General features: G+C 39.3%; 1 pseudogene; it reads left to right on the top strand.

Moving 5' to 3' along the window:
• Window positions 1–981: 981 nt before the first annotated feature.
• The window catches only part of LOC149255144 (2-oxoglutarate and iron-dependent oxygenase domain-containing protein CP2-like), a 42,757-nt pseudogene continuing 19,056 nt past the window's right edge, over window positions 982–24,682 (top strand).

Below are 24,682 nucleotides of genomic sequence, written 5' to 3'. Positions count from 1 at the left end.
TTGTAGATTTTTTAATTCCATGTGCGCCTCACTTGACATCACCTCCTTCCTTCTAAAACCCCGAAATAAAAATCTTGGTCCGATATAAAAACTTCGATATCGCAATATTGCGTATCGTAGTTTTTGTGCTCATAATAAAACTTGTGGTATTACAAAACTTTGATCGTTGATTGGTTTTATTTGGTGCCTATTTGATTTTAATATAAAATTTGTTCTAACTCCTTATGACTCCCGTCCTCCTCACCACCTCACACTCACATCACCTTATTCCTGTGTCATACTCTACCTCACCTCCTTATCACTCCACCTTACTCCATCTCACCATCCTCCATTAACTCCCATGGCATGTATTATGATATTTGTTTGAAGTTTTGATTTATATGGTATGAAAAATATATATATTATATTATATTAATGATATAATTTAATTATATTTTAATTTTAATGTAATATCATAATTTTCATTCCCGGATCCAGGTGGAACCATCGACCTTACTGTTTCCCATGCAAGGAATTAATGTCTGGTACTGCCAGCTGCAGAGAAGCGTGGCCTCCCGGGACTTAAACTCATGCGAGCTGGGGAAGGTTATTAATGCTGGATCGGTTGGCGGATTTGCATTTATGCTCTGCGTTGATCGACGCAACATTCCTACTGTTATAATCATGCCGCTCCATAGCTCTTTCACCATGCCTTGTGCTCAGTCGCGCGGCAACGGAACCTAGTTTGCGGAGGCTGTTGGTGATGGACTAATTCTAGTTCACTGCCACGAGCTCCAAGCCAACTCTATCAAGGGTAATTTCTCCCCTATTCTGGATTCATGCATTGTGTTGTTGTCTGCAAGTTCTGTGGTCGTCTGTAAGTTCTATTATATTGTTTTTTCGGTTGCAAGCTCTGTTGGGCATCCCTCTCGCCTCAATCGACTTTGTCCTGTTGGTTCTCCCGTCCATAATCCATTTGCGCCCTACCTCCTATCTATCATCATGGTTCGCTCGGGCAAGAGGCAACGTTCAGGGGGGCGTCGTGACAGTCGCTTGCATCCCCCAGTTGGTCATGCCATGGAAACTGCGCCGGAACCCTTCAATCCCTCCCCCGTCCATGAAGCTGGGCCTTCTATAAGTTCTGGTCGTAAGCCTATTCCGAACAGTGCCTTCCAAACCACGCACTTTAAATTTCAAAGTAATTTGCATAGGCCCCTTATCACTGCTCACATCACCATTATTCTTTCGGAAGAGGAAAACCAAGTCTCCCCTTTGGCCTGCATCGCCCCTGATCCTTCCCAAAGCAGTGAGCATTCCTCGGACAAAGACAGCATGGAGAATTGGAAAAATGAGAAGTCTGAACAGGAGGAATTTCTCAAAAATCTTCCTCCCCTTGAAGATACAGGACCTGCGGCTGAGGCCGGGACTCATGGCGAGGCAGGCCATGCCATGGCAATCCCTGACAGTGACTTGAGCGGCAATGAAGGTCTGAAGACTGGTGATATAGGTCTGGCTGAGAAGAAGAACCATGGCCCGGCAAAGGAGAAGTAGCGCCACTTGGGACTGCCTCTTTTTTGTTTCGGCTACTGTTTCAGGCTCGCGGTCAAGGTTCAGTGCTAATGTCCTACTGTTTTTGGCTTCCAGATGGGAATTTGGTGACACATTATGTGCTGGTTTGCAATGTTTTTGTGTTTCTGTGCTGGCTCAGTTCTCCTTCTCGGCAAAACATGTCTCTCTTTATGTCTGTTATCTGGTTTCTTGATCTTTGTAACTGGTTTCCCCAGCTTATGTCTGTAAAGGGGCAGTTCTGTTCTGTCGAGTGCTTCCAAGCCTCGATACTATGTAAAAATATTTTGCCTTACAGTTAATAGAAGTTAGTATTTGCAGAGAAAAAAAAATATCATAATTTTCATATAATTTAATTATAATATAATTATTTTTAATTAACTTTCTAATTAGTTTTAATTTTTAATTAAAAATTATTATTTGTGATAATTAAATTGTAATTAATTAAGTTTAATAACATAATTATAATTAAATTAGTATTAATTAATTAATAATTATAATTTAAATTTAGGATTTAATTTTAATTAAAAATTCCATTTTTAGCCTAGGCAACAGATTTTTCAGAATTCTGGCAGTTTTAATTCTTCAACTTTGGAAGATCATAAATTAAGCTTTACTTTGCCAGATGTGGTTCACGACGACTCGTTGGATAGATAAAATCATGGAGAATATTTCTGAAGTGGTTTCATAACCAGATTTGATCATTTAATGGGTCTAAAATTCAGTAGAAGATCAAGCTCCAAATTTTTAAACAAAACTAATTTTCTGAGTTTAATTTTCTACATTTTCATTTGCTCACAGCTTCTACTGAGTGCATATCCATTCGTCTATGTTCACCTTGACCAATTAGATCTTCACAGGAATCAATAGAAATCTCATATTTCTTTTTATTTAATTATGTAATTGAGTTTTGATTGGATATGTTTTATAGTCTAGAATTAGTACTTTGATTTTAATTAAATTTTGATTTATTTTTTGCAGGGAAACAGTTAAAGAGATGAGGAGAAAAAAATTTAAATCAATGAGAATTCTCCAACAATAGAAAAATATGATTTTGGGCCAATGAAAATTGATTGAGCAAAACTACTCTTCAACAACTTTCCTATTGAGAATTCTTTTTGTAAAATTATAAATAGTAGATTGTAGAATGTAGAACGTATTAGGGGTTTCCCTTCTCTGAAATTTTGGAATTTTTAAAAGCACTATTGTAATGAGGATTTAGAGTTGTAGGTGAGAGGAGAGAAAATCTCAGATATGGGGGATTATTGAGGATTTTTCTTTTGCATCATGAATTATGTATAAAGGGCGAATCTTGCATTATTACAACTCTTGTTTTAACAGCAGAAGTTCAAAGCATTGTAAAGGACCATTGGAGACCAAAGCCAAAGAAACAGATTCATGGTATTTATAATGCTATTGTTTTAAATACTTGTTTCATTTTATAATGATAGAAATGTGTCATTTTATTCATATTTGTGCACTATTGTCAAGGTGAGTATTTTGCCTCAATAATCTGTTGTTATTTATCTCTGCTCTTATGTGCTGAACTACATTTCTGAGTAACTATTTACTCAAAAATCAGTCTTTTAATTCTGATTTAACAAACAATAATATTTTATGAACTATTTCCTTATATTATTGTTTAATCATTCAAATTATTGATTTAATAATCATCATCATTTTGTGAACTACTTCCTAAATGTTATTGATTAATTATTTCTGTTAATAAATCTCTGAACATAATGTGTTTTGGTATTCATGATATCAGTTAATTGAACTATTTCGTTAGCTTGATATTTATTATAAAGCCATATATATTTTAATCTCAATCATTTAAATATTATTCTCTCGGTTAGGTTAGATCTATATCTGCCTAATTGAGATAGGCTTAGGATCTTTTCCCTTTGTTTTCATTTTAGGATTAATTAGCATTTAGATTTAATTCTACATTTCTAGAAGTCCTCTTCCCAAAGAGGAAAATTTTAGTTGTGGCTTGCCCAATCCCCATATCAGCTTAAGGATCACTTGCTTACCTAATCAGCAAGAGGGTTTATCTGATGTCTCTTCTCTATTTTTAGATGAAAGTCATATTTTAAGCCATTGGAGATAGAGAGAAGATAACTGGACCTAGTTTAACCAGTCATAACCACCATTTCAACGGAAAAGGAGTTGTTTCAAGGTCCGGACCAATTGGTCGCCCTTATAATGTTGTAGATAGAGAATTTTGAGCCTTCAACATTTTTGGCGCTAGAAAGAGGGCCTAAAGACTTATTGTCTATTGGAGTTTTTATATTCTAAAGTTTTATTTTTCACAATGACTCCTCTTAAACTTCCAATTTGGAGTTGTATTTCTAGACGTGCATATGCGAATACTCCACCAGAAGTAGTAAGACTCTTGTCTCAGGTAAATTTTAATGGTAAGAGGAATTCTTCTGCTTTTGATCATGCCTTTCAATTTATTAAAAAATTTACAAATTCTGATTTTCAAGGAATTGATGAAGGTATTTTATGCAAGATTTTTACTCTTACATTCTTGGGAAAAGCCAGAAGTTGGTGTCAATCTCTTCCAATTGCCTCTATTCACAATTGGGATCAATTTATCACAATTTTCCTTTGTAAATTTGATGGCTATGACTACGAACAAGTATGTGATGAAATTGAAGGTATACGAAAGTTCGAAAATGAGTCTTTTATTGATTTTACCATTAGATTTTGTTTAAATTGTTTGAGATTTAAAATTGAAGATAAACCTTCAGAAGATGAATTATTAGATTGGTTTGAATATATTTACTCTCTTCCTCCCATTCACAATCCATGTGGGATTATTACAAGCTTTGATCAATCCTCTTCAAATTTTATTAACATAATTGAGAATTTCAATATGGAGGTGCAAACTAATGATGAAGTGGCCTCTACTATGTACAATCAATTCCTTCATTTAGTGCACACTTCCTACAATGTTAATAATGATCAGGATGCACCTTCACATGTTAGTGAATCTCAATCACAAAGCTTGGAAAATTTTACTATTCAAATGCAAGAAGATACTAGCAACAATCTTGGAGAAAAAACTGCCTTGAAATCTGAAAATCACTGTGCATTAAATTCAGAAAATCAGATTATAGATCAGCAAGTACAAGCAGAAATTCAAACTTCCAATAATATGCAATTTGTTGTACAAATTTCTGAATCTGATCATGTTGATCAAATGCCAAATTCAGGGCAGCCAAACAGTCTTCAAGAAAGCATTAGTAGACAAATGAATGATCATAAATCTGAAATTTGCAATGAAGAAAATGCACAAGAATCTGCAAATATGGATATTTTTAAATTCATTGTTTTTGATTCTCATTTTCACCTCTATCCTGATATTTTTGCTGATAGCAATTTATCCCCTCTCCTCTTTAATGTTATTCCAGAAAACAGAGAGGCTAATATAAATAAATTTCCTATTAGTTTTTTCTCAACATAGAGAAACAATTATTGATCATTCTTCTAGCATTGATGAACATGTGTGCCATATTCCTTCTTGTTTTCATACATCAGATGAGAATGAAGGCAATTCTAAAGAATGTCATGAAGTTCTTTGTGATAATTATTCTGACATTGAGGATATTGATTTGTCTTATTCTCAATTGAATCCTCATGATCAGAGATCAATTAAATGTGGAAATGAAAAACACTCTAATTCAGAAATTGTTCCAATTAATTATCATTCTCAAGCAAAAAATTATCTTCACGATTTCAGCATTCAAGAATCAATCCCAATTTATAATTCATACGATCATCAAGATCTTATACTTGTTCGTGGTTTAGAATTGTTTCATCTTCAACAAGTCAATGCCAATGGCCCTTCTTATTTTACGGTTAATGCTTATGAGGAGGAAGTTGTTTTAAATCTATTCTAGTTGTGTTGTAACAATAATGTAAATTATGATTTGATTTTATTAGTTGTACTTCATCTATTTTTATTGTGTTCAGATTTTTTTTGTTAACATTTTTCAGTTTTTAGATGTCTTTTGCTGGCATATCGAACAACTAAGTGTTGAAAATTCGCAATATGTATTGCTAGAATGTGAAGAAGAATCACAAAATCTAAATTATAACCATCAAGAGCTTTTGATCTTTCAATTCTATTTGATGGTTGTATATTATCAACTTACTTTTCTTTCTAGTATGCATTCTCAATATGAAACAACACTTGGAAATAAATTGGTCCAATATGACCAACAATCTAATTTAATTAATAATCTTCCATCAAATCTATTAGATTTCTATCCATATTTCATAGACCCATTTGAAATACATTTGGAAAGTGTTATGAAACCAGCTCACAAAAAGATAAAAAGGATATATCAACGCCTTAGAAATAAGCCTCTTCGAGGGGGCAACCTCCTTTACATTACACGAATGAACAATTCTTAGATGATACAAACGAAAAGACCCCATTTCTATATATAGGAGTCTAAGGGGTCATAATACAATCAGAGCCGACATAACAATAATAATGTAACTGCGCAGTAATAACAATAGTGGGCTTCTGTGGGGCACAATAATAACAATATGAGGACTACATGGACACAAAAATATAATAAGGGGGTTGCAATAATAACAATAAGGGGTTACACTAATAGTATAGGGACCTAACATGCCCCTCTACTTCAAAAAGTGTTGTCCTCAACGTTTGAGTAATTCTTGATGCTTCTGTATAAAATTCTTGTCCTCCCATGTGGAATATTTAGCGGGTAAGTTCTTCCACTTGATGATATACTCTGAAATTGATTAATTTTATAGCTGTCGGGTTCTTGTTTCTGTGAGTGCTCCAGGTTCCAATATGATTTTTCCTTCCTCGTCAAGTTTTGGCAATATTGTTTGAACTGGGATCTTCTGCAACTTTTGAATGAGTGGCCACACTTCTTCGTCCTTCTTCCATTCATCCCTAGCTTTTTTTATCCAATCTGGTGGAATAATAGAAATAGCACAAAAGAATGCTTCCACATCCTCATCCTTTCTTGAGAGTGCATCTGCAACAACATTTTGCTTCCCTTTTTTTGAAAATGATTTCAAAGTCATAACCCAACATATTTCTGACCCATTTTTTTTGTTCTTCTAAAGATAATATTTGTTCTAAAAAGTATTTAAGATTATCATGATCCATTTTTACCTTGAAGTGTCTTCCCATTAGGCAAGGTCACCATTTCTTAAGTGCATGTAGTATTTCCAACATTTCCTTCTCATAAATAGCTTTCTTGAGATGTAGTTGTAAAAATACCCAATCGCTTCCATCAAAACATATGTCACTATGACGTTGATCTGCCTATTGCTTCATTTGATTCTGCACCAAAGTGGCATTATCCTTTAAAATTTGGAGAACTTGTTGTTGATGCTCGATGTGATTTTTCACTGCTTGAATCTTTTTCTTCTTGATATGTTCTTCTATATTGAGAGTTTGAGGAGTGGTAATTTCTTCCAATACATTACAAGATATGGTCGGATTCATTTCTTGATGCTCGATGTGATCTTTCACTTCTTGAACATTTTTATTCTTGATATGTCTTATATTCATAGTTTGAGGAGTGGTAATTCCGGCCAATGCATTACAAGATATGGTCGGATTCATTTCTTCTTTCTCAATGTGGTCTTTCACTTCTTGAACCTTTTTCTTCTTGATATGTCCATTGATCTTGAGAGTTTGATGAGTGGTAATTATTTCCAATGCTTTACAAGATATGGCTGGATTCATTTCTTGATGCTCGATGTGATCTTTCACTTCTTGAACATTTTTCTTCTTGATATGTCCTTTTATATTGAGAGTTTGAGGAGTGGTAATTCTTGTCAATGATTTACAAGATATGGTCGGATTCATTTCTTCTTTCTCTAGGGTTGGTTCCTAGTGTATATCCTCTTATTTTGATGGTTCTTGATCCTTTTCTTCCTCCTCTTCACACTCAATGTAAAATAATTTATTCTCAGCACACTTATGACCTTTAATGTATTTGTTATCACAATTGTAACAAAGCCCTTTTGCTCTTTTTTCTTCCAATTGTTGTGGTGTCAACCTTGTAGGTTGTGGAAGGCTAGGAGAAACAACACTTCCATATTTATAGTTGTGAGGGGTAGACTTCCTTGTTGCCATAATTTTGCTTTCCACTTTTCTTGCCAATCTAAATGGATTCTCCAACGAATTAGGTTCTCAAAGACAAACCTCATGTTGAATGCTATCCTTTAAAGTCCATATGGAGACCTCAATCCTCTGCTTCTATGGAATATAATTTTCCCTTATATTCGATTTTTGAAAGTCCTCAATGTGCCCCGCCATTGAACACTTTTGTTTGAGATTTATCAATTGGCTAAAGAAGGTGTTGCTCTTTGTATCCTCATAATGTGCTATCATTTCCTCCATGACAATTGACCACGTAACAAGTGGTTTACGAGAACAAAGCCCTTTATAACATAAAAATTGATTCAGTTCTAAATAATTCGATGCAGTACGTACCTTTTGTAACAGTGGTACACCATGTAGATCAAAATATTTCTCCATCTATAGTATCCAATTTACCAAATCCTTGCCATCAAACTTCCTCATCTCGCTTTTTCTTGATTTTAGGAGTTCGATCTTGAAACAATTGTAACTCTGTACTTTCAGATCTTTAAGTTCTGACATTATGACCTATGGTATCCCTCTGCATCCTCTTTCTAATGCCACCCGTTTGATCGAAATTGGATTCTCCAAGAAATATTTATGCACAATCTCCCAAGATAACCTAATCATATGCCTTTTCAGATGAGATAACTTGTACAAAGTACCACGTTTCATGGTTTTGACCTACGACCTTGAAATTGATACACACAAATCTACAGGATGTCCTCTTTCTGTAACTTCTTATGAAACTGCAATCTGATGCTCAGATAGAACGTTATGACGATTTTCCCAAGGTCACCTGTTTGGGATGTAATTCGGGAGCCTGCAGAAACCTTAAATTTCTTGGACTATATCTCCACAAATATAGCGAAAAAAGATCTGAAATTATGGACCGAGCTTCAAAAAGTTTTCTGCTCAAATGGGTTTTAATTTCAGAGTCTAAAATTTTGTATAAGAATAATTATAGAGAAAACTCCATGATGACCTATTTGAGATGGAATTCTGGAGCTTGCAAAAAACCCAAACTTCCTCAGAACATATCTCTGAAAATATAGTGAGTCAAGATCTAAAATTCGGACGCGAGCTTCAGTACAATTTTGGCTCAAATGGGTTTTTTTTAGCTTTTGAAATTTCGCAGAAAAAAAGATATAGAGAAAATTCCACGATGACATGTTTGGAGCAGCAAAAACCCTAGAATCCAAAGCTTTGATACCAAATGTTATGAAACCAACTCACATAAAGATAGAAAAGATAGATCAACGCCTTAGAAATAAGCCACTTCGAGGTGGAAACCTCCTTTACATTACACAAATGAAAAATTCTTAGATGATACAAATGAAAAGACCTCCTTTCTATATATAGGAGTCTAAGGGGTCATAATAAAATCATAGCCGACATAACAATAATAATGTAACTGCACAACAATAACAATAGTGAGATTTTATGGGGCACAATAATAAAAATATGGGGACTACATGGACACAAAAATATAATAAGGGGGTTGCACTAATAACAATAATGGGTTACACTAGTAGTATAGGGACCTAACAGAACGTTTTCATACACAAAATATTATTAATAATTTAACGTATGCACATAAGACTGACAAATTTTTGCAGGCCATTGTATCTAAAAGTTCATTTCCACAATCTCGCATATTATCCTCTCTTTTGAATCTCTTCCAATCATTAATGGAAATCCATCCATATTTCTATGATCCAATTGATTTAGTTCTCTATAAATATGTACATTTTGCATACAGATTTAGTTCTCTTAGTTTAACCGCATGATAAACCATCCAGTAGAAAAAAAATACTGAGTCTATCTATCCAAGCTATATAAGTTTGATTATCATGTCCACATACATACTCTATTTGCCTATACATATATATGACTGTAAACTAGAAATTAAAAGCTATCCACATAAAGACTAATAAAAAATAACTAAAAGCAAGCATTCTATTCATCCTTCTTGGTGGAGGAAAATGCAACTAGGGTCAAATCTTTAGCACTGGAGCCTAGCAGCTCTATCTACGAAAGCAGACAAGGGAAGTGTCTCTCCATGCGGCCAAGGCATCCTTCTTGTTTTTGCATTTGAAATTGCAGCTTCTGAAAATCCTGTTTATAATTTGGGAAATCTTGAACAGCAGTCACCATGCTCACCAAGATTTTCTCCATGGCCTTGCCCAAGAGACTTTTCATCAACCAGTATAGATACAGGGTCTATTTAAATTGAGTCACTCGCCCTCTAGTGTGACCAAGATCCAGAACTAGGAGTCTCCAATCCTCCATTTCAACTTCATTCGTGCTCGCTTGTCAGTTTAATTCCTCCTCCCATTCTTCTATCAACCTTCTGATCTCGTCGTTGGTGCCTTCCTTGTATGTTGTGGCCACTTCATTTATCAGGTTAGCCACTGGCTTTCTACCACGTCGCTTGCCTGAGGAGCTTGGTTCCTCCTCCGCCTCAGCCACCTGAGGTCTCTTGCCTCGACCCTTACCTTTCGTCATTCTGCCCATTGCCACACCATCTCGGTGCCTGCCTACCAAATCTTGTGGAAATGGGGAGACTAGCCTCGATGCTCTTCGCGCCCGAGACTGCTTACCGTGTTGAGGACCTAATATGGAAACAAAACACCAGAATTTCCAAAACATTATATTTTGTTTTTCTGTTTCCTGCAAGCTCTGCTATTCCACAAAATCTACCACCCCTGGTCCAATTACATAACGATAGAATTTAAGCATCCCATACCAATCATACCCATTACCCGCACCCTGGTACAGGTTTCTTTGCCCCAACTAATGCCTCACCATAACCATTGCCTTGCAGATGCTTCGACCCCAACCTTGGGTACGAGGCCCCAACAACTAGCCAACCACAGACCCTATAGTAGGGTGACCAAGCCCACTAATGCCAAGCCCCTCGCCTCCACTGCCAACATTTGTATGACTAGTCCCCCAACCCAAGTGACTCAGCACCGTCTCAGCAGTACCCTTACCGACATTGCAACACGAGCTTTGAGCATCTAGCCCCAAGAAACAACCATCCAAAACTTCGTTTTCCACCCAAATTCCACTGAACGATCCAAAACTGGTATGTCTAGTGCCAGATTCATTCCCAATCCCAGACCCTAGATGACCCTTCCCCTCGAAAACAACCCCACAACATTTTCGACTCAACTGATGGGTGCCTACCTTCAGGAGCTAACCTTTCAAAACCTCCACAACAACCTCAATGAAGAAAGTATGACATGCGATGATAGTATCACAAACATTGACAACATCCCAACCCCCGACCCCCTAGTTTAAAAGACAAGTTAGACAGAAGCATACCTCCGGGCTGACACCCTTTCCCCCAAGCCAGATTAGCCCCATGTGAGAGGAAAATCCCATAGCGGATTGACACTAGGGAGGTGCCATTGAAGTTGGGGTTCTTCCAACGGACTCTTGATGTCATGCACTTCCCCCATCCCGTCTTATTCCTGCCCACCAGCCAATTTCCACCATACATATCCCAATTATCAAACCAGACATAGGGAAGCATGATGGAAGGAAAGAAGAACCAAGTTACATACCTGGTACCTAGCATTTGGAGCCGATGGGACCTTTGTCGCTTCTAAATCCGTTGGTCCACTCTCGCCTCCGAGACCTCTACACCTTCTATCCCCTTACTTTTATCCTTCACAATGACATGAAAACTTATCAAAATGTCTTTGCCACCTTTCTTCGTGATGGTTATATTAAACATGCCAAAGGCCACCGCACCCATCGCCTCAAGCATGTGGGGGGTGGTGGCATCATTCCTCTACGTACTCATCATAAAGGCAATCTTAATGGATCCATCTGATAGCTCGCACCCCGATCGGGGGATTACTGTAGATTTTTAATAAACAAGTAATGAGTCCAATTTTTTCCTTGGCATTCCCCTATCATTTCCTAGCAAAGTGGATTAAAACATATCATAGTCGAATCATATACACTTGTGATGCACTTGATTGCATTACTTTTGTAAAACTTCATCATATGGTTTAAAAAATGTTTTTGTGATAAAATCATCTATGAAGAAGTTTTCAAGGAATTGTTTTGATTCACCACTCTTGCCCTCTAACGTAAATTTGAAGTGGATGCAATTGAAAAGCTCATTACTTGCCAATTTTTACTAAATAAGTAGATGATGTTGAACATGGGGGAATTTGAAGATTCATGAGGTAAATTTACAGTCAATATTCTTCCAGGTATGCATTTTACAGGTTCATCTTCATCCATTGTTAGTTTCTCTTTTCTTTAGTTTATTTCTTATTTATATTTTGTTTCTTTTACAGGTCTTCATTCGCTTGATTTTGGAGACTCGAGATAAGCAAGAAGACAACCATTTTTAAATCTGCAACATGTTCAAGGAAGTATTTGTTGTTTCATCAGAATTTGAGGATTCTTTAATTTTTCTTATATTCATTAAAACCCTGATAGACCTTTAATACATTATTGGAAAATTCATATTGAATCATTACAATATTGTAACTCTCCTCATAAGAAAGTTCTAATAAAATCATTCCTCGATCAAATACTTCTGATAGTTAATAGAATTATTAAATGGGTTTTCTGTTAAAAAAACAAAGTTGAGCTAAGTGATTTTTTTAATATAATACTTAAAAGGCTTGATCCCACAGGACTACCCTGTAGCATTATCAGAGCTTCCAAATATTAAAGTTTTCAATGTTAACCTCATTTCATCGATCTCTTATATCTCGATCCGCTGATCTCTTATATTCCTTCCCGCTTATCATCTGATAGATGACTTTGCCAATATTGCGATATCCATACATCTTTGATACTCCGATTGCTGATATCTGATATTCCTGAACCTCCCATCCTCCATAAACTTCCCATATCAGAACTTTCATATCACAACTTCCAATCAGTTGTTACCCTTTCGCACCCCCGATATTAAAACTCTGATAAAGGACCTCTGATATTCCTTCCCACTTATAATTTTTAGTCGTTACGTTAAAAGGGATATCAAAAGATGAGAATATTGTGTGTTTCAAAAATACAACCATAAGATTTCTCTGATATTTTTCTCCGATGACGCTCATGTGTGTAGAAACTCAGGAATTCATGTTTTTCATTTAGCAATATGAGTAAATAATCATGTTCTGTCTCTCATCGATGCAGCTAGAATGAAATGCTTATACTCATTATTAATCTAATTTGCTACAAACCAAGGAAATTTTTGCATAAAACGCTTGCAGCAAATGATCTTATCTGTGATTTTATCTATGCCTGTTTTGAATCTTACAATTGCCAAATTGAGTAGAATCACGACATCACACTCATTCATATTATTTTCCCTTTAGTCACATTTGTTTTTCCAAAGGGACTTAGAGCCTATTTGAGAGCTTGGATGTATTTTAATCATAATTTCAACAAATCCAAGTATTCATTCATCAGGATAACCTTCTGACTATAGGGATATACATTCTTCATGATGTATGCACATCGACAATATTTTACTCTTCTCGGAAATCTACTTGGTTAATGGAAAATTTCATCACCTGCGGTTCATTTATGTTTTTGCCTTTGACTCATTATTTGATGCACATTTTGTCATCTCAATCATCTTTTAGTGAGCATCTTCATTTTCTTTTGAAGGCACTCTTGAGCAACCACTAAGGTAATGCAACAATTGATAAGAAATTTGGAATAGGTAAAGATATTGAAACATGGTTAAATCATTCTTGATTTCTCTTATATTTGAGTTTTGATACATCATTCTATATTTAGCATACAAAAGTCAAGGCCCCTCCATCTACACGTTGTATTACATTGTTTTGGATTCAGTCTTGATTCTGGACAATTTATGAAAATCATGGAGTAGATATGAAACTTGTAATATTATGAGAACAATCCTCATTGCAATTCATAAAGAAACATCATTTCATTCTCATTTCTGTGGATTTGGTTTATTTCTGATTCCTTGAACATGAAACATTATTTTCTTCTAGTTTACTGCTTGCTTTAGTATAGATTTAATAAATAGTGATTTTGGGTTAATGAAATTTCAAAAGGATTCAACTCCTTCATACTTTTAATTCTAATTAAAATAAGAAGTTATCTTTTATCGGAGAAGATGATATCTCTCAGGTAAGATTAAATGAAATTCTCCAATGGTAAGTTTCATACACCCACTTTTATTCATTTTCTTACTTTTGTTTTCAGTTTTATTTTTAGTTTTTGCTGATATAAAACTTTGTTTTGCAGGTCTTCATGATTCTTTTTCATGCCTCTACTAGATCAGATTTGGAGTTCATTCTCCTTTGTTTGGTTTGATTTGAAGTTCTTGGGAGAAGTAGTAATGATCCTCATCAAATCAACTAAACTAGGGAGTTTCTGAACCTTTAGTCTATTTCTTGAGCATTACTTTTGTCAGAAAATGGTTAAGATGCTTTTATGCAGGTTTTTCTTTGAAACAAGAAAATTTGCAGCAGACAGAAACTTCTCATTTAACATATTATCTATCATCACTGCTATTCACCCTCTACATTTTGAGAGCCTCATTTCTTATAACTCTACAAGATAAAAAATTTAAATCTCAACATAAGAAGCAATGTTCACATGATTATCTTATTTTACTTCTTTTGTTGAGACTTTCATATAAGTAGTCTTGTTGGAGTTTATCTTTTAAATTTGGATTTTTTCTTTCACCTTTTGCTTTCTTCATTTTTTTTATTTTTGTTCACTAATTTCTTTTTGGAATTCTTTTCCTTTTGCTTTCGGTTTTGTTTTGATTTTGGTGACTCTGCCATGATTTATGTGAAAGGCCTTTTTTTTCACCCAACAGTGGTTGGCATACATGGAAATCTTTACTCTATCTATTTCAATGAATTTCATTTATCATTAAAGACATATCTTTATGGAACCATAAAACCATCTTGCTTTAAATATTTTTCATGGAGGAACATACATCCTTACTAAGTGATATAGTTTACTTTTTCAAGGAAAGAACTGATTTGAGTTTAACTCAATGGATCCCTCCCACCCCTCCACTTTATAAAAAACCTCTGATTGATAGTCGCGGGGAAATAATTTGGAGTCAACACTATAAAAGTATTATGTCCATTAAACATAAGTCTCTACTACCATCCCACCTCTTTCACTCAAGTACATCATAAACTAAAAGCTTGCAAAATGTGCTTATCAAAAGGGTGATTAAAAGAGGAAGCATGGGAAATACAAGTAAACTCGTTGGGGCTATGGACACTCGCTGGTAGCGGGGCTAGGCTTGTATGGTATAAAAGACAACTTCGGCGGGGTACTGTTCAAGATTGTTGGCAGCGAAGAGATGTTATATACCATTCATAACAATGGATATATGCTTTATAAAAAACTCATGTTTGTACCTTCTTCTATTTCTCATACGAGGTAATTTTAAAATAATTTTTCTCAAATTTGGATTCATGACTTTTACTCAAATATTCTTTGAGTACTTATCTTTACAAACTCATATTCCTTAAATTATTTATGTGGAACCCATGGAAATGTTTTACTATTAGACAGTTTCATGATCTCCATTATTTTTAACCTTTAGGTAAATTAAAGTTCATTATCTTTAACTAGAGATAACTAGTTCTTCCCAGTGTGTCGTCATTGTTGTATGGAAAACCCAACACCACTCAACTTTCATTCATTTACTTTAAATAATGGGGACCTTTTCCATTAATTTTTGGCTAAAACACCTTTTATGATTATTATTAAGTTTATTGTCCTACAATTTTGCCATTTTTTCATTTTCGTTGGATTTTTATTTTGAATATTTCATTGAATACGCTTTTTAGCAAGCTTTCTGTCGATACTTATTTCGCCTCATTTGGTCAATCGGTTTGTAAATCACACTCCTTTGAAGTTTGATCATTTTTGTCATCAGGGTTTAAAAAATGTATAAAATGTACAATATTTCAGTTTTTGCAATTAAAATAGTCATTCATTGTAAATATTAACTCTTAGTTGATTTTTACTAATTTTTCATTTTTCACTAACGGTCCTACAAAATGACCCAACCAAATTGTAGAACGGTTAAAAAACATGTTTTCGGGATCTCATGTAATTTATTCCAATTTCTGCCCACGGGGCTTTGGATTGATGGTGAATGGGTGCGCTGTTAAGGCACTCCTTGCGATAGGTCACCGGTTCAAATCCCCCGTGGGTACTTAGGTTAGTCTTAAATAGAAAAAAAAAAATTATTCCAATTTCTTATTTTAAAACAATTTTCCAAACCCGAAATCTCAATATTGCAAAGTGGTTGTTGTTCATTTTGTAGAATTTTTAATTCCATGTGGCCCCACTTCACATCACCTCCTTCTTTCCAAAAGCTCGAAATAAAAATCTCGATCTGATATAAAAACTTTGATGTCGCAATATCACAACATTCGTATCATAGTTTTTGTGCTCATAATAAAAGCTGTGATATTACAAAATTATGATCGTTGATTGGTTTTATTTCGTGCTTATTTGGTTTTAATATAAAATCTATTTTAACTCATTATGACTCTCGTTCTCCTTATCACCTCACGCTTACATCACCTTATACCTCCTTCATACTCCACCTCGCCTCCTTATCACTCCACCTTACTCCATCTCACCGTCCTCCATTAACTCCCCTAGCATGTATTATGATATTTGTTTGAAGTTTTGATTTATATGGTGTGAAATATATATATATATATATATATATAAATTATAATGTAATATTATAATTTAATTATAATGTAATATTATAATTTAATTATAATATAATTAAAAGTAATTAACTTTCTAATTAGTTTAATTTTTAATTAAAATTTTATTTTAATTTTTAATTAAAATTTTAGTTTAATTTTTAATTAAAATTTTATTTTAATTATGTGATAATTAATTTGTAATTAATTAAGTTTAATAACATAATTACAATTAAATTAGTAGTAATTAATTAATAATTAAAAATTCCATTTTTAGCGCAGGTAACAAATTTTTCATTGTCCTTGATCCAGGTGGATATTGGTGGCCACCTGCCAAGTCCACCTGGACCCCCACCATTGTCTTTCTCAGCATTTTCAGTTTCCTTAATTGTAGCACAACTTACTATTTTTAGCAGTTTTTCGGGTCCTGAACTTCCGGAGCCGTTTTGAGGCCCTAAACGACGTTTTTTTGGGAAATCTGGGGGCAACATGGGTCCATGGACCGATGTTGCCCTTCCCAAAGTGGTAGTGCTCGGATAGATCTTTCTAACGAGCTATTGTACGCGTCAAACGGAGATCGTATGCCAAAGTTACGACCCCGGGAAGTTGATGTACCAATTTACCCAAACGGGGCCCACAGTTTGGCGTTTCATCTCCTAGGGTTAGGTTTTGGAATGTTAAGGGTTGTCCATTGTTTCTCAACAATAAATAGGCCTTCGAGCCTCATTGTAACACAGTTCAGAGGCATGTAGCCATCACATCTCTTCTCAGAGATAAGCTACCATCGCCCTAGCTAGTTTATTGCCATTTCTGTTTGTAAGCATATTTCAGTATTTTCCATTAATGAAATGAAGTATTATTTCCGCTGCATCTTTGTGTATATGGTTATCTCTGTAATTTGTTGCGTTCCTGTTTAAATCCGGATCAGTGGTATCAGAGCGGTCTGCTTTTTCTCTGTTTTTCTTTGCATGTCCCCAACAAGGTCGGGATATAAGGAGTTAGGGCTTGAACTGGTTGAACCTTTGCAAGACCAGCCTCGCAAATCCCGACGGCCTCCCATGGCGGACGAGAAGAAAGACGAGGGGGCAGGAGATCCCATCAAAATCTTGCTCGAAGAAGCGCTCGAGCGACAACGGAACGCGATGATGGACAGCTTTGCGCAGATCCTTCAGCGGCTACCCAGAAGCGGCGCATCGGCTTCCAGTAGCTCCTCTGGAAACGCCACACCCTTTAAGGTACAAGTTAATTTTGAAATCCCCATATTCGAGGGTCAGATAGACGCCGATGCCGTAGATAAATGGTTAAATCTGCTAGAGGGTTATTTTTCTGTTCATGAATTTTCGAGTCGGGAAAAGATTGTTTTTGCTCTTCTCAAAGCAGCCCCCCACGCCAAGGACTGGTGGGAAACCTACTGCGAGCAGAAGGATGAAAGTACTGGCTCACTATTTTCAGCCGCACCCACCTGGGATTCGTTCCGGGATGCCATCAAGGAGCAGTACTACCCTGTCGGAAGCTATGAGGATGAATACATAAAGTGGACCACGCTGCGGCAGGGAAGGGACCAAGACGTGCCGGAGTTCACCAATCTTTTCCATACCCTTCGCACAAAGTTGGGTATCAAGGATTCAGAGCAACATTTGATACTCAAATACCGTGGCTGCCTGCACAAGTACATCCAGGAAGAAATACAGTTCTTAAACATCCCCTCGCTTGGCGCAGCATACCGGTATGCCGTCAAGGTCGAGCAGAAGTTTAAACAAAAGAAGCGAGACTTTGGATCTGCGAATCCAAAGCAGGGGAAAGGTGCCCCTAAACCACAGAACAAAGGACAAAGCCAAGGCGGGACAGCCCAAGACAACCAGCCGAAGCTGCAAGCAAAGAGCAACGCCGCGAAGCCGAGAAAGGACACTGGAAAATGGTGCGAGTTCCATAAGAGCTCCACTCACAACACAAGTGAGTGTCGGGCCAAGCAGTCAGTGGTGGCTGAGCTAAAGGTTTCAGAATCAGATGCATGTTCCGACTCTGAGTCAGAACCCGATAAGGGGTATGAAAAAGGGAAGCAGATCATTGATGCGGATCCCAGCGCCACTGTTGCTACCGCAAAGATCCAGAAAAATGAACCCGAAGATCCAGAGGAGGAGGAGCGTCTCTTCCACTCCCAGATGTGGGTAAGGGGCTCCCCGATACAGTTCATTGTTGATAGCGGGAGTCAAAAGAACCTCATTTCGGCAGAGGTCGTGAAGCGGTTGGGCTTACCGACCACAGCACATCCACAACCATACACCATTGGGTGGCTTCACCAAGGGCGAGATCTTCGCGTGAGCCAGCAGTGTCGCCTTCCATACAACATCAAGCCCTTCACGGATGAGGTATTGTGTGACATTGCTCCCCTTGAAGTTTGTGATGTATTACTAGGACAACCATACTTGTGGAAGCGACATGCTGTATATGAATCAAGGCCCCGTGCTGTTATTATTACATTGGGAAATAAGTTGTTCAGGATACCAGAGGTAGCACCACCTGCCGCCATCTCTTTGATTACTGCAAAACAATGCAGTAAGATCATTTCCAAAACCAGGAAATTTGTTTTCCTGATGATACGCCCTCAAGGGAAGAAGAAGACAGTGGCCGCGGCCTCCAAACGGGGTCCTCTGCACGGCAGCTACAGATGGACAAGATTGTGGAGGAGTACGAAGACATCTTCACCTCCCCGGCAGGGGTTCCTCTGCACTGTCAAGTCAAGCACTCCATCGATCTGACCCCAGGTGCGCCGCTACCCAATGGACCAATTTATCGGCGCTCCGTTCTGGAGAACAATGAAATCAAGAGACAGATTCAGGAGCTCCTGCAGAAAGGTCACATCCGTCCGAGTTCTTCGCCCTGTGGGAGCCCGATAGTGTTAGTACAGAAGAAGGATGGGACGTGGAGACTCTGTATTGACTATCGGGCGCTGAACAAGATCACTGTCCGTAATAGGTACCCGATCCCGCGGATTGATGACCTCCTAGACCAACTAAAGGGGGCGAAATATTTCAGCAAGATCGATCTGAAGTCAGGATATCACCAGGTACCAATTGAACCCTCAGATGTGTGGAAGACTGCCTTCAAATCCAAGGAGGGCCTCTTCGAATGGTTGGTCATGCCCTTCGGATTGACGAATGCTCCTGCAACCTTTATGAGGCTAATGGATGACATCTTGCGGCCATTCACCAACTCCTTTGTAGTAGTATACTTGGATGACATTCTGATCTTCAGCCAGAGTTGGGAAGAGCACCTCCACCACATCCGACAGGTTCTCCAAACACTGCGGCAACACAAGCTATGTGCCAATTTGGAGAAATGCACTTTTGGCATGACCGAGGTTCAGTATCTGGGATACATCATTGATGAACAGGGGGTGCATGTCGATCCAGCCAAGGTCCAAGTCATTCGGGATTGGCCCTCTCCAACCACTCTAACAGAGCTCCGCAGCTTTCTAGGTCTTGCCAACTTCTACCGCAGGTTTGTGTTGGGATTTTCTCATATTTCTTGGCCCTTGAGTCAAGTCACCAAGGGCGGGGCGAAAGCAAAATTCTTTTGGTCTGAATCTCAACAGAAGTCATTCAGGGAGTTGAAGGATCGCCTCTGCACGGCACCAGTGCTCGCGTTACCAGATTTACAACAACCATTTGAGGTCGAGACAGATGCCTCTGACTATGCTATTGGGGCAGTCCTTACTCAACATGGACATCCAGTGGCATATCACAGTGAAACACTTTCAGACACAGTCCGGAAGTACCCCACTTATGATAAAGAGATGTATTCCATTGTACAGGCCTGCCGACAATGGAAGCATTACATTTTGGGGAAGGAAACGGTCATCCACACAGACCACCGACCTCTGCAGTTCATACAGACCCAAGGGAAATTGCAGAATGATCGCCATCAGAAGTGGTCTACATACCTGCAACAGTTTCACTTGAATATCAAGTATAAAAAGGGCAGCACCAATAATGTTGCAGATTGCCTCAGTCGACCACCGATCATGGCGCTAACCACCGTGCTCAACTCTTGCGGGCACGAGACTTCTGATTGGCCACTTCTCTACAAAAGCGACCCAGAATTCGGCCACACATACCAGACACTCTTGGAGGGTCGGCAGGTTGCAGATTTTCACCTCCAGGATGCCCTATTATGCCACCTCGGTCACCTTTGTGTTCCTTCAAGCGAGCGTGCCAAGATGATTTGGGAAGCACACTACAGTCGGGCTGCTGGGCATTTCGGGGTCGAGAAAACAGTGGCAGTACTGCAAAACTATTTCTATTGGCCGAATCTTCGACAGGATGTTGGGAAATACATCCGATCATGTACTGCCTGTGCCATTGCCAAACCGACCATTAAGAAGCAAGGCCTCTATACCCCGTTGCCTACCCCTAGTCGACCTTGGGAATCCATCTCCATGGATTACATGTCAGGCCTTCCTTCCACTAAGCATGGAAATGACTGTGTTTTTGTGGTCGTCGACAGGTTCTCAAAGATGGCCATTATGATGGCCTGCAAGAAGAATATCACAGCAGAAGCCACTGCTAAACTCTTCTTTGAACGAGTGTGGGTGCACTTTGGGATCCCACAGTCTATCATCTCAGATCGGGACAGTCGGTTTCTCAGCACCTTTTGGTCCAGTCTCTGGTCAATGCTGGACACCAAACTCACGAAGTCCACAGCCTTCCATCCTCAAACTGATGGCCAGACAGAGGTTGTCAATAGGATGATTGTGCACATTCTGCGCATGTATAACTCAAAGCATCCACGCACATGGGACGAGAGCCTCCCCTACGTTCAGCACAGCTACAACCGAGCTCTTCACAGCTCCACTGGCCATAGCCCTTTTCAGGTGGGTTTGGGATTCCAGCCACTATGCCCCATTGATGTGGCCATGCCACTTGCAGCTACTCACATGAATTCAGCTCATGTCCAGTCCGAAACAGATAAGGCCACCAGCTTCATTGAGCGAATCCAACATATTCGCCAGCAGGTCCATGACATTCTTGAGAAATCAAATGCCAAGTACAAGCAGCGACATGATCAACATCGGGTGCCACACAAGTTTCAGGTGGGCGACAAAGTCTGGTTGCATTTGCAAAAGGAACGCCTTACTGGAGCCTATCGGAAATTGAGACCACTCCGATATGGTCCTTACACCATTACTAAGGCTATGGGAGACAATGCATTTGAGCTCAGCATTCCCCCATTCCTTGGCCTGCACCCAGTATTTAATGTGGACCGCCTTCGGCCATACTTTCCACCATTGCTAGACACATCCGACATTGCAGAACAGCTCAAACCCACAGAATTAAATCCAGATTGCATGGAACAAGCTGCAACTGATCGGATCATGGACACACAGATCAAGAACACTCGCCAACAGAATATCCAACTGTATCGAGTTGTCAAAGCGGGCCAACTCCTTCAGCAGGGCAAGTGGCTCACCAGGGAACAAGTTCAGCAGAAGTTTCCTCATCTCATGGAGGAGCTCAACGCAATGGGGACCATTGCTTCCTAAGGGGGGAGGAATGATCCAGGTGGATATTGGTGGCCACCTGCCAAGTCCACCTGGACCCCCACCATTGTCTTTCTCAGCATTTTCAGTTTCCTTAATTGTAGCACAACTTACTATTTTTAGCAGTTTTTCGGGTCCTGAACTTCCGGAGCCGTTTTGAGGCCCTAAACGACGTTTTTTTGGGAAATCTGGGGCAACATGGGTCCATGGACCATGTTGCCTTTCCCAAAGTGGTAGTGCTCGGATAGATCTTTCTAACGAGCTATTGTACGCGTCAAACGGAGATCGTATGCCAAAGTTACGACCCCGGGAAGTTGATGTACCAATTTACCCAAACGGGGCCCACAGTTTGGCGTTTCATCTCCTAGGGTTAGGTTTTGGAATGTTAAGGGTTTTCCATTGTTTCTCAACAATAAATAGGCCTTCGAGCCTCATTGTAACACAGTTCAGAGGCATGTAGCCATCACATCTCTTCTCAGAGATAAGCTACCATCGCCCTAGCTAGTTTATTGCCATTTCTGTTTGTAAGCATATTTCAGTATTTTCCATTAATGAAATGAAGTATTATTTCCGCTGCATCTTTGTGTATATGGTTATCTCTGTAATTTGTTGCGTTCCTGTTTAAATCCGGATCAGTGGTATCAGAGCGGTCTGCTTTTTCTCTGTTTTTCTTTGCATGTCCCCAACAAGGTCGGGATATAAGGAGTTAGGGCTTGAACTGGTTGAACCTTTGCAAGACCAGCCTCGCAAATCCCGACGGCCTCCCATGGCGGACGAGAAGAAAGACGAGGGGGCAGGAGATCCCATCAAAATCTTGCTCGAAGAAGCGCTCGAGCGACAACGGAACGCGATGATGGACAGCTTTGCGCAGATCCTTCAGCGGCTACCCAGAAGCGGCGCATCGGCTTCCAGTAGCTCCTCTGGAAACGCCACACCCTTTAAGGTACAAGTTAATTTTGAAATCCCCATATTCGAGGGTCAGATAGACGCCGATGCCGTAGATAAATGGTTAAATCTGCTAGAGGGTTATTTTTCTGTTCATGAATTTTCGAGTCGGGAAAAGATTGTTTTTGCTCTTCTCAAAGCAGCCCCCCACGTCAAGGACTGGTGGGAAACCTACTGCGAGCAGAAGGATGAAAGTACTGGCTCACTATTTTCAGCCGCACCCACCTGGGATTCGTTCCGGGATGCCATCAAGGAGCAGTACTACCCTGTCGGAAGCTATGAGGATGAATACATAAAGTGGACCACGCTGCGGCAGGGAAGGGACCAAGACGTGCCGGAGTTCACCAATCTTTTCCATACCCTTCGCACAAAGTTGGGTATCAAGGATTCAGAGCAACATTTGATACTCAAATACCGTGGCTGCCTGCACAAGTACATCCAGGAAGAAATACAGTTCTTAAACATCCCCTCGCTCGGCGCAGCATACCGGTATGCCGTCAAGGTCGAGCAGAAGTTTAAACAAAAGAAGCGAGACTTTGGATCTGCGAATCCAAAGCAGGGGAAAGGTGCCCCTAAACCACAGAACAAAGGACAAAGCCAAGGCGGGACAGCCCAAGACAACCAGCCGAAGCTGCAAGCAAAGAGCAACGCCGCGAAGCCGAGAAAGGACACTGGAAAATGGTGCGAGTTCCATAAGAGCTCCACTCACAACACAAGTGAGTGTCGGGCCAAGCAGTCAGTGGTGGCTGAGCTAAAGGTTTCAGAATCAGATGCATGTTCCGACTCTGAGTCAGAACCCGATAAGGGGTATGAAAAAGGGAAGCAGATCATTGATGCGGATCCCAGCGCCACTGTTGCTACCGCAAAGATCCAGAAAAATGAACCCGAAGATCCAGAGGAGGAGGAGCGTCTCTTCCACTCCCAGATGTGGGTAAGGGGCTCCCCGATACAGTTCATTGTTGATAGCGGGAGTCAAAAGAACCTCATTTCGGCAGAGGTCGTGAAGCGGTTGGGCTTACCGACCACAGCACATCCACAACCATACACCATTGGGTGGCTTCACCAAGGGCGAGATCTTCGCGTAAGCCAGCAGTGTCGCCTTCCATACAACATCAAGCCCTTCACGGATGAGGTATTGTGTGACATTGCTCCCCTTGAAGTTTGTGATGTATTACTAGGACAACCATACTTGTGGAAGTGACATGCTGTATATGAATCAAGGCCCCGTGCTGTTATTATTACATTGGGAAATAAGTTGTTCAGGATACCAGAGGTAGCACCACCTGCCGCCATCTCTTTGATTACTGCAAAACAATGCAGTAAGATCATTTCCAAAACCAGGAAATTTGTTTTCCTGATGATACGCCCTCAAGGGAAGAAGAAGACAGTGGCCGCGGCCTCCAAACGGGGTTCCTCTGCACGGCAGCTACAGATGGACAAGATTGTGGAGGAGTACGAAGACATCTTCACCTCCCCGGCAGGGGTTCCTCTGCACTGTCAAGTCAAGCACTCCATCGATCTGACCCCAGGTGCGCCGCTACCCAATGGACCAATTTATCGGCGCTCCGTTCTGGAGAACAATGAAATCAAGAGACAGATTCAGGAGCTCCTGCAGAAAGGTCACATCCGTCCGAGTTCTTCGCCCTGTGGGAGCCCGATAGTGTTAGTACAGAAGAAGGATGGGACGTGGAGACTCTGTATTGACTATCGGGCGCTGAACAAGATCACTGTCCGTAATAGGTACCCGATCCCGCGGATTGATGACCTCCTAGACCAACTAAAGGGGGCGAAATATTTCAGCAA

The sequence above is a fragment of the Pinus tabuliformis genome, chromosome 7 (genome assembly GCF_031772625.1).
Source record: "Pinus tabuliformis cultivar Carrire ecotype Pingquan chromosome 7, CPIR1, whole genome shotgun sequence".
NCBI lineage: Eukaryota > Viridiplantae > Streptophyta > Pinopsida > Pinales > Pinaceae > Pinus > Pinus tabuliformis.
The sequence above is the reverse complement of the archived record's forward strand: the minus strand, read 5'-3'. Positions and strand labels throughout refer to the sequence as shown.